General features: G+C 37.1%; 1 protein-coding gene across 1 annotated transcript in view; it reads left to right on the forward strand.

Moving 5' to 3' along the window:
* Positions 1–14,204, forward strand: part of grm3 (glutamate receptor, metabotropic 3) — a 144,903-nt gene that overhangs the window by 23,577 nt on the left and 107,122 nt on the right. Inside the window, exon 2 of the mRNA XM_057836602.1 lies at positions 22–71. The gene's annotated coding sequence lies outside the window, so the exon portion shown is untranslated. The remainder of the gene's footprint in view (positions 1–21; positions 72–14,204) is intronic.

Genomic DNA, 14,204 nt, shown 5'->3' on the forward strand with positions numbered 1-14,204 from the left:
CTGTTTTTTTCTCTTCAATAGGTGTGGTGATGTTGCTACCTGCCATCTTCCATCTCCTCTATTCCATTCAGGTAAGGCACGTTACAATGTTCGGTGTAAAGAGAAAAAAAGTCGAGGCAAAGATAACAGTCGACTTTCTCTTTTTCCATGTTTTTTTAAAATTCTATTAAAGCAACACTTGGTAAGTTTTCAGTTTTTGTCGATTTTAGCGACGCAGGTGGACAAAAGCGGTAGCGTTTTGACTTAAGAAAGACCAGCACAGTGTTGTAAAATCATGATCTCCCAGTCGCCTGCAGATGGATTAAACAACATTTCTGTTTCCAGCGGCTGTGTGAGATATGGATTAGGGCTGCAGCTATCGAATATTTTAGTAGTCGATTAATTGATGGACTAGTTAGTTCGAATAATCGAGTAATCGGATAAGGAACATAAAAAATTAAAATACCTGAGCTGAACCTCAAACAGTATAAATTTATTTTTAAAAAATGAGGATCTATGTTAAACAAAAGAACAATTGGCCAACTTGGCTTAAAGTCCACTAGCCTAAATGCTATAAAATGCTAAAGTTTTTTTTACAGTGCTCTAAACAAATGGTTCAGACACATATTCCCTCCAAAAAAACGGCTAAATATACCGATAAACTAGATTATAAACACATTAAAAAAACATTAGCTCAAACAAAAAGCTTACGTTGGTCTTAACAGGGAGCAGTTGGATGTGAAAAGAGGCATACCAGACGGCAGTGTATCCACCCTAATCAATAAAACTAAATGCAAATACTTTCAAAATAAACCATTAAAACGCCACTTTAATTAAACGAATACTCGAGGCAACAAAATTTAATTTGAATATTTTTTTTCTAATCGAATACTCGAGTTAATCGATTAATCGTTGCAGCACTAATATGAATAGCAATAAGGTAATGATGAATCCAGTTGTAGCTAAACTTTAGCATATGACTATGTTGATCATTAGAAATGTTTGATTTTGTACATATTCACCCACCCACTATCTACCCCCTCGATCAAAACTCGTCAGCGCTAGTGCTGCAACGATTTATCGATTAACTCGAGTGCTTCGATTAGGAAAAAGATTCAAATTAAATTTTGCTTCTTCGAGTATTCGTTTAGTTAAAGTGGCGTTGTAATGGTTTGTTTTGAAAGTGCATGCATTTAGTTTTATTGATTTGTATTGATCAGTAAATATGACATAACTCATTTCACATGGCTGAATCCAGCTTCTCCCTGTTAAGACCAACATAAGTTAAGTTTTTGTTTGAGGTAATGTTTTTTTAATGCATTGGTAATTTAGTTTACAGGTATATTTAGCCGTATTTTGTGGGAATATGTGTTTGAACTATTTGTCATGTTTTTCTATTGCAATAGATTTTTTTTCCCAGTGTTCGTTGGAGTGCACTCTCCAAAAAATTGTAAGTATCAGTCCGATGACTGACACAATCCTACCAGACAGACAGTCCGTCTGTTATTCCAGAATTTTAGGGAGGGTGGCAGCGAATGAGCTCGCTGCCATCCTTCCCACTTCAAACGGATTGAACGTCTATGGCTATCAGTGGCAGTCAATGCCAGGCAATTAGGTAATTTTTGGCCATTTAAGGTCTCACTGGAACAGCACCAAACAAACAAAACATCATCACCTTGTCCAATGCAGATTCTTGACTCTTAACACCTTGTCCAATGCAGATTCTTCACTCAAGACAAGGTGATGATACTGGAACTTTTCTTTTGTGCCGTTCCAGTGACATTTACAAGACCTCAAAATTCCCTCAGTCCTTGATGATATGGGGCTGCATGTCAGGCAAAGGCACTGGGGAGCAGTGTTGTTAATCTTACTTTAAAAAAGTAATTAATTATAGTTACAAATTACTTCTCTCAAAAAGTAATTGTGTTAGTAACTCAGTTTCCTGAATGTAAGAGTAATTAGTTACTGGGCAAAGTAACTGGTGATAATTTTCATGTCCGCCCCCCACCCAACCCCCCCAGAAAAAAACTTAAAGGTTTTTGGGAAAATTGGCCCTAGCCCAATTCTTTACCCTAATTTACCCTTTACCCTGAATCAACCGTTAAAAGTTGTTGAAATTGCTCCCGTTATTGCATTAGTTCCCTTCTGTCTACTTTTGACATGTCGACGTTTTAAAACTGTTTCATCATTCAAAGATAGATTCAAGTCGAGATTTTGCCGATTTAGGAGTATTTTAGATAAAAAGTTACTTAGGTTCGCTAGGAAGGTTCTCTACAACAGAGCCTTGAAGTCTACTGCTTTAAGATGGCGGCTGTTTACTAAAGCATCTAGTTCCTATACTGTACATGTTGCTAACGCCCCCGTGTCTGTCATTTCCTATCTAGTTATATATATATATATATATATATATATATATATATATATATATATATATATATATATATATATATATATATATATACCATATTTTTCGGACTATAAGTCGCGTTTTTTTTTTTTTTTCATATTTTGGCTGGGGGTGCGACTTATACTCAGGAGCGACTTATGTGTGGAATTATTAACACATTATGATATAATTTCACATGTTATTTTGGTGTTTTGCAGTGACACTGGTGGTTTTGTAAAGTTGTTAGCATGTTCTTATGCTATAGTTATCTGAATAACTCTTTATAGCTATGGCCACATTCGCGTTCTGCCTTTGGCAGTGTATGTTCAATTGTATTATTGACTTTTTTTTATCTTGAAATGGATGCGTTTAGTTTGTGGCGCTTTCACGCCCACGTGAGGGCACACTCGCACTTGTTTACGTGAAGAAGAGTGCTCACACGCCAGAAGAAGACGGACAGCTACGTAGCTCTGAGTGAGTGAGTGGGCGAGCTAGCGAGAGAGAAAAGACGGCTGCGAACCTACTTTCATTGTTTATGCTTTTACATTATTTCTACAGAGGCAACTCCTGCGTGTATCATCTTTTCTGTTGTTGTTGTGTATTTTCCACCCGCGATTGGACACTTAGAGCCAGTTGTGTGGTTGTTTGAACGTATGCTAACCTATTACTTATTACTGTAATAGTACCTAATTATCATTTATTTACGTTGATGCGAACCTGTTTGCTATCGAGGACCAAATTGATTCAGCAAATTATACGGACGTCCAGCATTGTCTTTTGGGAGTTCGCTGGACAGCCAGGACCGAGCCGTAGCGTAGGACAGTATATTCACATTTCGTTGTTCATGCACTGAACACTATATATTTATTTAGCATGTTGTTCTCTAATGTATTTTTATATTAAATTGCCTTTCAAGATGAAATGTCTGTTCTATGTGTTGGATTTTATCAAGTAAATTTCCCCCCAAAATTCGACTTATACTCCGGTGCGACTTGTATATGTTTTTTTTCTCTTCGTTGGGCATTTCATGGCTGGATCGACTTATACTCAGGTGCGACTTGTAGTCCATAAAATACGGTATATATATATATATATATGTATATATGAGTTATCTACCATATCATGTGGGCGTAGTTTGTAGGCTATCGGCTACAGTCAGGTATTATTGGAGCCACCTAGCATCGCGTTTGCTCGGCGTCACAACTTTTTGGCTCCTTCCCACTCCTGCTCTGCTCTGTCGTCTCGGTGAGTCCGTGTCCCTCAGACTTTTCAACCAATATAGTAACGCATTGTAACGCACGCCTTTCCATCCTCAGTAACGGTAACGGCGTTGCCAAGATGAGAAAAGTAATTAATTAGATTACTCACTACTGAAAAAAATAACGCCGTTAGTAACGCCGTTAGATTCTAATGCCGTTATTAACAACACTGCTGGGGAGATGGCTGTGGTTAAATCTTCAATAAATGCACAAGTTTACGTTGAAATTTTAGACAGCTTTTTATCCCTTCAATTGAAAGTATGTTTGTCATTTTCCAAGATGACAATGCATCATGCCACAGAGCTAAAACTGTTATAGCATTCCTTGGAGAAAGACTCATCCAGTCAATGACATGGCCTGCAAATAGCCCAGATCCCAACCCTATTGAAAACCTGTGGTGGAAATTGGGGGGGGGGAATGGTCCGCAGTAAGGCTCCGACCTGCATGGATGATCTTGCAACTGTTTTTTATGTTTTTATTCGTTTCTTTTTGTGTTTCTGAATGCTAAAGAGTTGCACTTTTGAACTAATTCATTATTTTTTCAAGCTTTCTATCTGAGTTTGTTCTACATGATAAAATGTCTGAGTGAGTGGTCGTCCGAGACTGGTGATTGCATACTTTTTGCTAGGGGATTTATTATTATGGTGGAAGATTTTGATAACAAATTGTTGGTTCCTTTTTTTAAATTTTTTAAATTTTTTTAAACATTGACAACTTTTAAAACGATATCTCGATTCTTGGCAGGAATATACCGATAACCTTTTGGAATACAAGGTATCACGATATATCACCATTTCGATATTTTTAGGGCTGTCAAAATTATCGCGTTAACGGGCGGTAATTAATTTTTTAAAATTAATCACGTTAAAATATTTGACGCAAATAACGCACATGCCCCGCTCAAACAGATTAAAATGACAGCACAGTGACATGTCCATTTGTTACTTGTGTTTTTTGTCTCCCTCTGCTGGCGCTTTGGTGCGGCTGAATTTATGGGTTTAACCCTTTAACACTGACCGTGTCGGGAGCGACGTGTTTGCGCATATCGTCTTTGAAGCTTCGTCACGCTGTAATTACGTCACCCACGTGCCGCTGGTTGGTCTCGTTTGAAAGTGCGGAAGTTGATGTCCACACCAGTTTTTATTTGAAGTCAATCGGCCAAGAAAAACGGGAGATAATGTCATTTGAGTTTTATAGTTTTATTGCACTCATAAATATGCATTAAAACGCTGCATGGACCATGTATCCATCTCCATATTTCCATCATTTCTTGTCCTTTTTCAAAACCGAAAGCAGCACAAAAGACTACATATCCCAAGAGCCGTTGTGATGTCAAGAACGACGAACCGAATGTGATCATTTTTAATAAATTTCCGAGCGAGGCGCCAACTATTGACGCAGCTCCGTGACTTGTTCAAGAAGAAGCTTTATTGAGTGCGCAAAAAAAAAAAACCTTTATTGTGTCGCATGCCTGAAAATTTTGAATTGAACTGAACTACTTGTCAATATTTCTTAAAATACTTTTTTTCCAAAGTTAAATATATTTTTTCTTCACTATATTCTTTTCAATTTTTATGTAGATGTGTGTTCGAGAAGCTTGATTGTATGTATGTATATACTTTTGATAAGGTGATGGGTACAACACCTAACTTAACAAAGAGATATCATCTAAACCCTTTTTGTGTTAGATAATATATATAATTTTTTTCTCTCACTATTTTGCACAGTATATAACCTGTTTTGACCATAGTATGTGTAAAGGCCAAAAACGCCTATGACCATACCTGCTGTTTGTGTTGGATTGTCAAACATAAAACTATTCAATCTTATTTTTTTCTATTGAATGTTTATCCTAACAAGTTGAATAAATATTATCAAGCTTCGAAACGGTTGGTCGAGCATGTTTGGTTGTCAATGGCACATCAACATTACAAATTTTGAAAAAAGATTTCGGGATTTTTTTTAATGTGTTTTTGGGTCCAAAATGTGGATTATAATTGGTCAATGAAGAAAACAACATTTTACACATGAAGTTCAAGGTGTCCTGAAAAAAGGGACCCAACTTGGCCATTGTAAACAATTTTTTCTTTGAAATATAAAGATCATCAACATCAAATGCATGCAAATTCGGCCAAAATAGGCTTAGGTGTTAAAGGGTTAAGCACAATGAGCATTGTGTAATTATTGACATCAACAATGGCAAGCTACTAGTTTATTTTTTGATTGAACATTTTACAAATGTTATTCAAACGAAATTATTAAGAGGGGTTTAATATAAAATTTCTATAACTTGTTCTAACATTTATCCTTTAAGAACTACAAGTCTTTCTATCCATGGATCGCTTTAACAGAATGTTAATGTTAATGCCATCTTGTTGATTTATTGTTATAATAAACAAATACAGTACTCACAGTGGGGAGAACAAGTATTTGATACACTGCCAATGATTGGCAGTGTATCAAATACTTGTTCTCCCCACTGTATGTACCGTATGTTGAATGTATATATCCGTCTTGTGTCTTATCGTTCCATTCCATCAATAAGTTAAAGAAAAATATAGCATATTTTATAGATTGTTTGAATTGCGATTAATTACGATTAATTCATTTTTAAGCTGTGATTAACTCGATTAAAGATTTTAATCGTTTGACAGCCCTAGATATTTTGTCACTCCCCGAGTCCACACTGTTTAAAGGATAGTGAAGCTGCGCGAATGAATGAAAACCAAGCCGTATCTTAACCAGTGAGAGAAGCTAATTCGGAACAAATGTTGAGCGCATTGTAGTGCATATTTAGTCAATGACATGTACATACAATAGTTTACATTTGATCACCTATTTTTTAACATTTTGGACAAAGTTGACCTTCGCTTGCAGTCTTAGAGCAATCAGCTCTGGATGAATGCTTGTTATGGGCTTTCCAAACCATTGGAACTCATCTGTTTTTCCACTGTACAAACCGAGTATAGAGTGCTTTTGTTTTAGTGTTTCCGAAATGAGGCGCATACGAATCAATGAAAGGAAAGTTTAACAAGTCGTCACTTTTTGAACCTCAATAGAAGTTCAATAGTGAAAGTGGAACTCAACATTATTTCTGCAAGTTCTGCAATATAAAAAATGTATGTAAGGGGCAAAAAGTTCTCAAATTAGCTGGCTTTTGCAGTTTTGGGGGTCTAATGAACATACATTCAACCGCAGATGTTGTTTGGCCACTTTCGAGGAATGCGCATTGTTCAGTGTCTCAGACACTTTTATATAACAACAATAAGACTGTTACGCAAAAGATCGCCGTTTTTTGAGTATGCATCATGCACAAAGAAGCATTTCATCTCCTGTGTGTAAAGACGAGTTGCTTATACAAATCTAGCTTCAAATGTCTTATTAGCGCCCCATTCCTTTCTGAAATGGTCTTTAAGGAGGTTTGCTGAGCATTTCAGACTTGAGTAGCAGAGAGAAGAGGGAGGTGGCAAGACATAGAAATAGTCTGCTTTTAGGTCAACTCCTTAGAGAAGCAGCAGAGGTGTGCGTGTGGAGGTGGCTGTTTGTCTTTACGTGTGTGTAATATTACAGGGTAGAGTGGTAAAGATTTGGCAGCCGCCTGAAGAAAAATCTCTACTGCCTGCATCCAAAGGAAAGCTTTCATCCTTTTACCTGCCCACACGCACACACATGCTGAGATTCAAGTTAGCTCCTATAGTCCAAGCCTTGATGATACCGAAGGCTTTTTTTCTAAAAGCCAGGTACCTCGCTCTTATGTGTGTGACATGCACTTTTCAAAATATCCCAAGGGAAGAGAATTAATGCAGGTGTGTCTCTGTTTTCTAGCCAAGATGAAATTCGCCGATTAAACTGAAACTCAAGGGCGTAGGTTTGGTCACAATATTGGTAGGGACGATATAACAGCATAACCTCCATGTACACTTTTTGATTGAGACGGGACATTAATAAGACCAAGCAGATTGGGTGAACGGTAGTCAGGGCTACACTTCTGACCAATGTGAACCAAATTAATTGATAGGCTAAATTATTAATGCAAAATAAAGCAATACAGATTTATTTAACTTCGACACTTCAAATTTATATCGTCTTAATCTGATCATTTTTCTTAAATCTAGTCGAATAATTTTCTCTATCTTGTTCTGAGTGTTAAAGGCTGGTTAACAGATTAATGCATCAGATTCTTCCACTTACTTTAAGTAAATATGACTATTACAACAATAATTGTTCTTATTAAGGCAATACAACTACAAATTGGTCATTTTTCACCTAAATCAAGAAAAAAATGCTTTCAAAAAATTGTTTTGAACAATATCTATTCTTGAATTAAGAACATTTCTGACAAGTTTTTTAAAGCTTATTTTCAGCTAGGTGTTTTTCACATTTTAGGAAATTTACTTGAAGCACTAGTAGATAATTTCACTTACTTCTAGTAGATTTACACTGAAAGCAAGGTTTTTTTTGGGGGGGGGGGTTGCAGTGCATATGTATTGGTTTCGGTGGTACACCGTTTGATTAAACCTTTGTTTATAAAAACTGCTAAATAAACATTTTGAAAAATTAACAAAAATAAGTGTCTGGATTTTATAAGCAAATTTAAATTGCAATATTTAAACGCAGAGGTGGGTAGAGTAGCCAAAACTTTCACTCAAGTAAGAGTACCGTTACTTCAAAATAATATTACTCAAGTAAGAGAAAAAAGTAATCATCCCAAAAATATGTACTGAAGTACAAGTAAAACAGTATACTGTGAAAAGAATACTCAAGTAAGAGTAACATTTTGAGTAACTGCTTATTGTTGTTTGATTTTTTTTTTTAAACAATGGTATATGAATTGTTGTTATAATGATACTGGACAATAACACATTACATAATACATTACATACCACATTAAGCCAAAGAAATTAAAAAAAAAAAAAAAAAAAACATTCATTGAATTCCAATGAGAGAAAAAAAAAAAAACATAAATGAGGCATTATTCGTCCAAAGAGCATGAGTGCCCTCTGGTGGAGAAAACAGTTTCTAGTTTTAATAGTGAAGCGTTCCTTCATTACTACTAGTTGGAAATCGAAACGAGCATATATCTGGTTTTCCTTGGTAAATCAGTGCCAAATAAAAACTGAGATAGAGGTTGAAATCCGCACTTTCGAGTCATGTTGAGAGCAGCGTTCAATATCAAAAGTGCTAAAGACCACATGATTGAGCAGGCTGGCATGAATCTAGAACGGCAAGCTTGCGTCTGATTTGTAATATGGAGTCATGTGATTATTTTTGCGACGTCTCATTGGTGAAATCGGTAGAGCAACTTGCTACTACTCCAGCTGTTACAGCTTCTCGGCGTCGCTGGCAAAAACAATAATCTAATTAATCTAGGGCTGTCAAAATTATCGCGTTAACGCGCGGTAATTAATTTTTTTAATTAATCACGTTAAAATATTTGACGCAATTAACGCACATGTCCCGCTCAGACAGTATTCTGCCTTTTGGTAAGTTTTACAGCAAGGCTTTTTGTGCTGTCTAACAGCGAACTCTTGTGGTCGCTTTGCGACATGGTTTATTTTTTTCTTGCCAGTTCAATATGGCTGAGCGACGTCTCGGGCTGACGCCTACGTTGTAATGTGCTTATATGATCCTTGGACAAGATTTGTCCGTAAGTATGGTTGTTGTAAAGAATGTACATATTATGTTAGTAAGCGAAAGGTTCTATTTTTTGGATGAGACGCTTTTTGTTTGTTTAGTGAACCTGTATAGCGTGCTAAGCTAACGTTGTTGCTAATGCAATGCTTGTGTACTTTTTTTTGTAGTTTTATGACGGTCTAAAGAGGACAATGGTTTGAGGCTATTTTATTAATAAATCAGATGAAAAAGGAAGAAGTCTGATTATTAAGGCGTCGTTCACTAGCTGTCTAGCTTTGGAAAAAGTAGACGCTTCGGCGTGAGGACAGCATAGACAGATTTAAATGACAGTAGAGTGAAATGCCCACTACAGTCCTTATGTACCGTATGTTGAATGTACAGTGGGGAGAACAAGTATTTGATACACTTTGAGTATCAAATGCTTGTCCTCCCCACTGTATATATCCATCTTGTGTCTTATCTTTCCATTCCAACTATTTATTTTACAGAATATATATATAATTTACATAAAAATATGGCATATTTTATAGATGGTTTGAATTACGATTAATTGCGATTAATTACGATTAATTAATTTTAAAGCTGTAATTAACTCGATTAAAATTTTTTATCTTTTGACAGCCCTAAATTAATCTAATAATCTCTTGTTTATTTAGCACCTTTGGATAACTTTGAGGGTCCAGCTGAATGTAAAAGAGTGCTTATTCACCACCAAACTTCGGGAGCAAAATAGTATCAGGGTGAAAAATTTGACAGAACACCATCTGTGAACACATATGTGAATGTAGGGGGGGAGTCAAGTCATCAGCCAATCAAATTTGCGTTTGAGGGGGGGAAAATGGACTAGCACATGCAGCAAGTGAAGAGGGGTCAATGTAAGTCTGAACATATTTAAAGTATAGTAATTCACTTAATAATGGTAGGGTTAATTCTGTCCTTACAACATGGGAAGACAATTTAAATTACCTATATATTTGAAGTCATTATATAATGCAAATAAGGTTGCGTAAAAGTTGGTGGGGACAATTTAAGCATCCTGAAAAGTTGGTAGTGATATGTCCCTACGGTCCCTATGCAAATCTACGCCCTTGTTGAAACGTGAATTCAATCACTGCTAGCCATTTTCAAAGCAGAGTTCTTATATCAAAATGACCGTAATTTTTGCGAAATACAGGGAATTTTTCGAACGCCCCTCCAAAATGTTCCATTTTCCCATAAACCCGGGTTTTTTTTTGAAGATTTTAATTTTTTTTTTCACAAGGCTAATTCCCCTGCAATTTTTCACCAAATCGCACAGCTTACACATAGAAAATTCCAGGACGGTAAGGGGCATAAAAGTTGAATACAGAATTTAGTAAAAAGGTACAGTTCCCCCAAAATTTGCCAAAAACTGTCAAATTTATCACGTTAACGGGCGGTAATTAATTTTTTTTAATTACTCACGCTAAAATATTTGATGCATTTAAACGCATGCGCGGAATGACCCGCTCATGCATTGCCTCAAACAGATTATAATGACGCCGGGTTTTTTTTCATATTGAGAGCGAAGAGGCAGAGAAAGGCGAGTGGACACAGGCGTTCATTGGACCGCGCCGTTTATTGGCATAAGCTTCGGCTACTCCTTCTAAACAAACGTAAGTATCATTTAGTGAAAGCACAACAAAAATAATATTCCAATCTCTCAAAAGAAAAATAATGTTCACAAAAAGAAAAGCGCTTCAACCTGTATTAATGATGCCCTATTCTCACACAGTTAAAAAAAGCTAAGAGAACTGGCATTCCCAATCAAAATAGATATCCAAAATACGCATAAAACTTACTCAGACTTTTGTCAAACTCTATTCAAACATTTCATTTAGCTCTTGTTTAGCAATAGCAATATTTAGTCAAATATACAAACTATCAGAGGTCTCGTACGTTGTGAAGCCAGCACTCAAATGACCGTGATGGACAAGTAAACAGGCAACTACAGCGTCAGTCGAGGGACAAAACACACTCCTTGGCTTGATTTCTAAGTAATTTGAAACTAGCCATTTACACCTTGTGGTGTATTTTAATCACTATCTTATGTAGTTAAAGACACTGTAGAAGAACGGCAGGGAACCCATGTGATGTCACCGCTCGGCGATGTCAGCAATGGCGAGCTACTAGTTTATTTTTTTTATTAAAAATTTTACAAATTTTATTAAAACGAAAACATAAAGAGGGGTTTTAAAATATAAAATTACTATAACTTGTACTAACATTTATCTTTTAAGAACTACAAGTCTTTCGATCTGTGGATCCCTTTCACAGAAAGAATTTTTATAATGTTAATGCCATCTTGTGGATTTATTGTTATGATAAACAAATACAGTACACATGTACAGTATGTTGAATGTATATATCCGTCTTGTCTTATCTTTCCATTCCTACAGTAATTTACAGAAAAATATGGCATATTTTAGATATGGTTTGAATTGCAATAAATTACGATCAATTGATTTTTAAGTTGTGATTAACTCGATTTAAAATTTTAATCGTTTGACAGCCCTAATTTATTTTTAATGGGATGCCATTGACAGCCATGTATGTCCAAATTTCCTATTCATTTTCAATGGCAGGAAAACATAGGTTCTTTTGATTTTTGACCATTTACCATTATTGACATTTTCAGACCTGATATCAACAGGACTTGTACCCGAAATGTCCCCAATCAACAGGATGTACCCTGAAATATCTGTATCTACCACAGCAAATCCCAATTTCTCCAGAAATTGCCGTTTGTAGTTCTTTCAACATCTTTTTTTCCGCGTTTTTTTTTTTGGCACGCCACACAGCCCAAACTGTTTGACCGACCGACACCGGTGTAAGATCAAAATGATTTTTTGCCTGACACAAAGAATTTTTCGAATGACCCCAAAATATTGTCCGTTTTCCCGTATAGGCCGTTTTTTGGTGAAAAAAAACAACAAAAAACATTAAAAACCCTACTTGTCCTACAATTTTTTTTTACCAAATCACATAATATAGATATCAAAAATTCCAAGAGGGTAAGAGACATACAGAAGTTGCTTACAGAATTTGTTCAAAACTTAGAGTTCCCCAAAAATTTGCCCGAAACTTGCCCATTCATTTCTAATGGAATGCCAATGACAGCCATGTATGTCCAAATTTCCCATTCATTTTCAATGGCAGTAAATTATAGGTTCTTGTGATTTTTGACCACTTACCATTACAGCCCACTGCCGCCCAAATAAGTGGATGCCACTGAAGGCCATGCACGTCCATGCCATTGACAGCCATGCACGTCCAAATTTCCAATTCATTTTCAATGGCCATAAAACATAGGTTCTTGTCATTTTTGAACACTTAGCATGACAGCCAACTGGCGCCTAAGTAAGTCGATGCCATTGACAGCCAGGCACGTCCATGCAATTGACACTAATGTACGTCCAAGCCATTTCCGGTAATGTAGGTCAAAATTTCAACAGGAAAAGACCATATATCAACAGGCTGTGTCCCCAAAATGTCCCCAAATCAATAAGAAGTGACCTGATATCAACAGGAAGTTTCCCCGAAATGTGTCCAAATCAACATGAAATGCCCTGATATCAACAGGAGGTGTCCCCGAAATGTCCCCAAGTCAACAAGAAGTGACCTGATATTAAAAAGACGTGTCCTGAAATGTCCCCAAATCAAAAGGAAGTTACCCCAAAATGCCCCCAAGTCAACAGGAAGTGACTCCAAAATGCCCCAAAATCAACTGGGCGGGTCTGAGATCTGTATCTACCACAGAAAACCTCTATCGCAATTTCACCATAAATTGCAGTCTATAGTAGTAATAATACAAATATACACTCACCGGCCACTTTATTAGGTACACCATGCTAGTAACGGGTTGGACCCCCTTTTGCCTTCAGAACTGCCTCAATTCATCGTGGCATAAATTCAACAAGGTGCTGGAAGCATTCCTCAGAGAATTTGGTCCATATTGACCTGATGGCATCACACAGTTGGTGCAGATTTGTCGGCTGCACATCCATGATGCGAATCTCCCGTTACACCACATTCCATAGATGCTCTATTGGATTGAGATCTGGTGACTGTGGAGGCCATTTGAGTACAGTGAACTCATTGTCATGTTCAAGAAACCAGTCTGAGATGATTCCAGCTTTATGACATGGCGCATTATCCTGCTGAAAGTAGCCATCAGAAGTTGGGTACATTGTGGTCATAAAGGGATGGACATGGTCAGCAACTATACTCAGGTAGGCTGTGGCGTTCCAACGATGCTCAATTGGTACCAAGGGGCTCAAAGAGTGCCAAGAAAATATTCCCCACACCATTACACCACCACCAACACCAGCCTGAACCGTTGATACAGGGCAGGATGGATCCATACTTTCATGTTGTTGACACCAAATTCTGACCCTACCATCCGAATGTCACAGCAGAAATCGAGACTCATCAGACCAGGCAACGTTTTTCCAATCTTCTATTGTCCAATTTCGATGAGCTTGTGCAAATTTTAGCCTCAGTTTCCTGTTCTTAGCTGAAAGGAGTGGCACCCGGTGTGGTCTTCTGCTGCTGTAGCCCATCTGCCTTAAAGTTCGACGTACTGTGCGTTCAGAGATGCTCTTCTGCCTACCTTGTTTGTAACGGGTGGTTATTTGAGTCACTGTTGCCTTTCTATCAGTTCGAACCAGTCTGGCCATTCTCCTCTGACCTCTGGCATCAACAATGCATTTCCGCCCACAGAACTGCCGCTCACTGGATATTTTTTCTTTTTCAGACCATTCTCTGTAAACCCTAGAGATGGTTGTGCGTGAAAATCCCAGTAGATCAGCAGTTTCTGAAATATTCAGACCAGGCCTTCTGGCACCAACAACCATGCCACGTTCAAAGTCACTCAAATCACCTTTGTTCCCCATACTGATGCTCGGTATGAACTGCAGGAGATTGTC

This window comes from Corythoichthys intestinalis, chromosome 5 (genome assembly GCF_030265065.1).
Source record: "Corythoichthys intestinalis isolate RoL2023-P3 chromosome 5, ASM3026506v1, whole genome shotgun sequence".
NCBI classification, from domain to species: Eukaryota; Metazoa; Chordata; class Actinopteri; order Syngnathiformes; family Syngnathidae; genus Corythoichthys; species Corythoichthys intestinalis.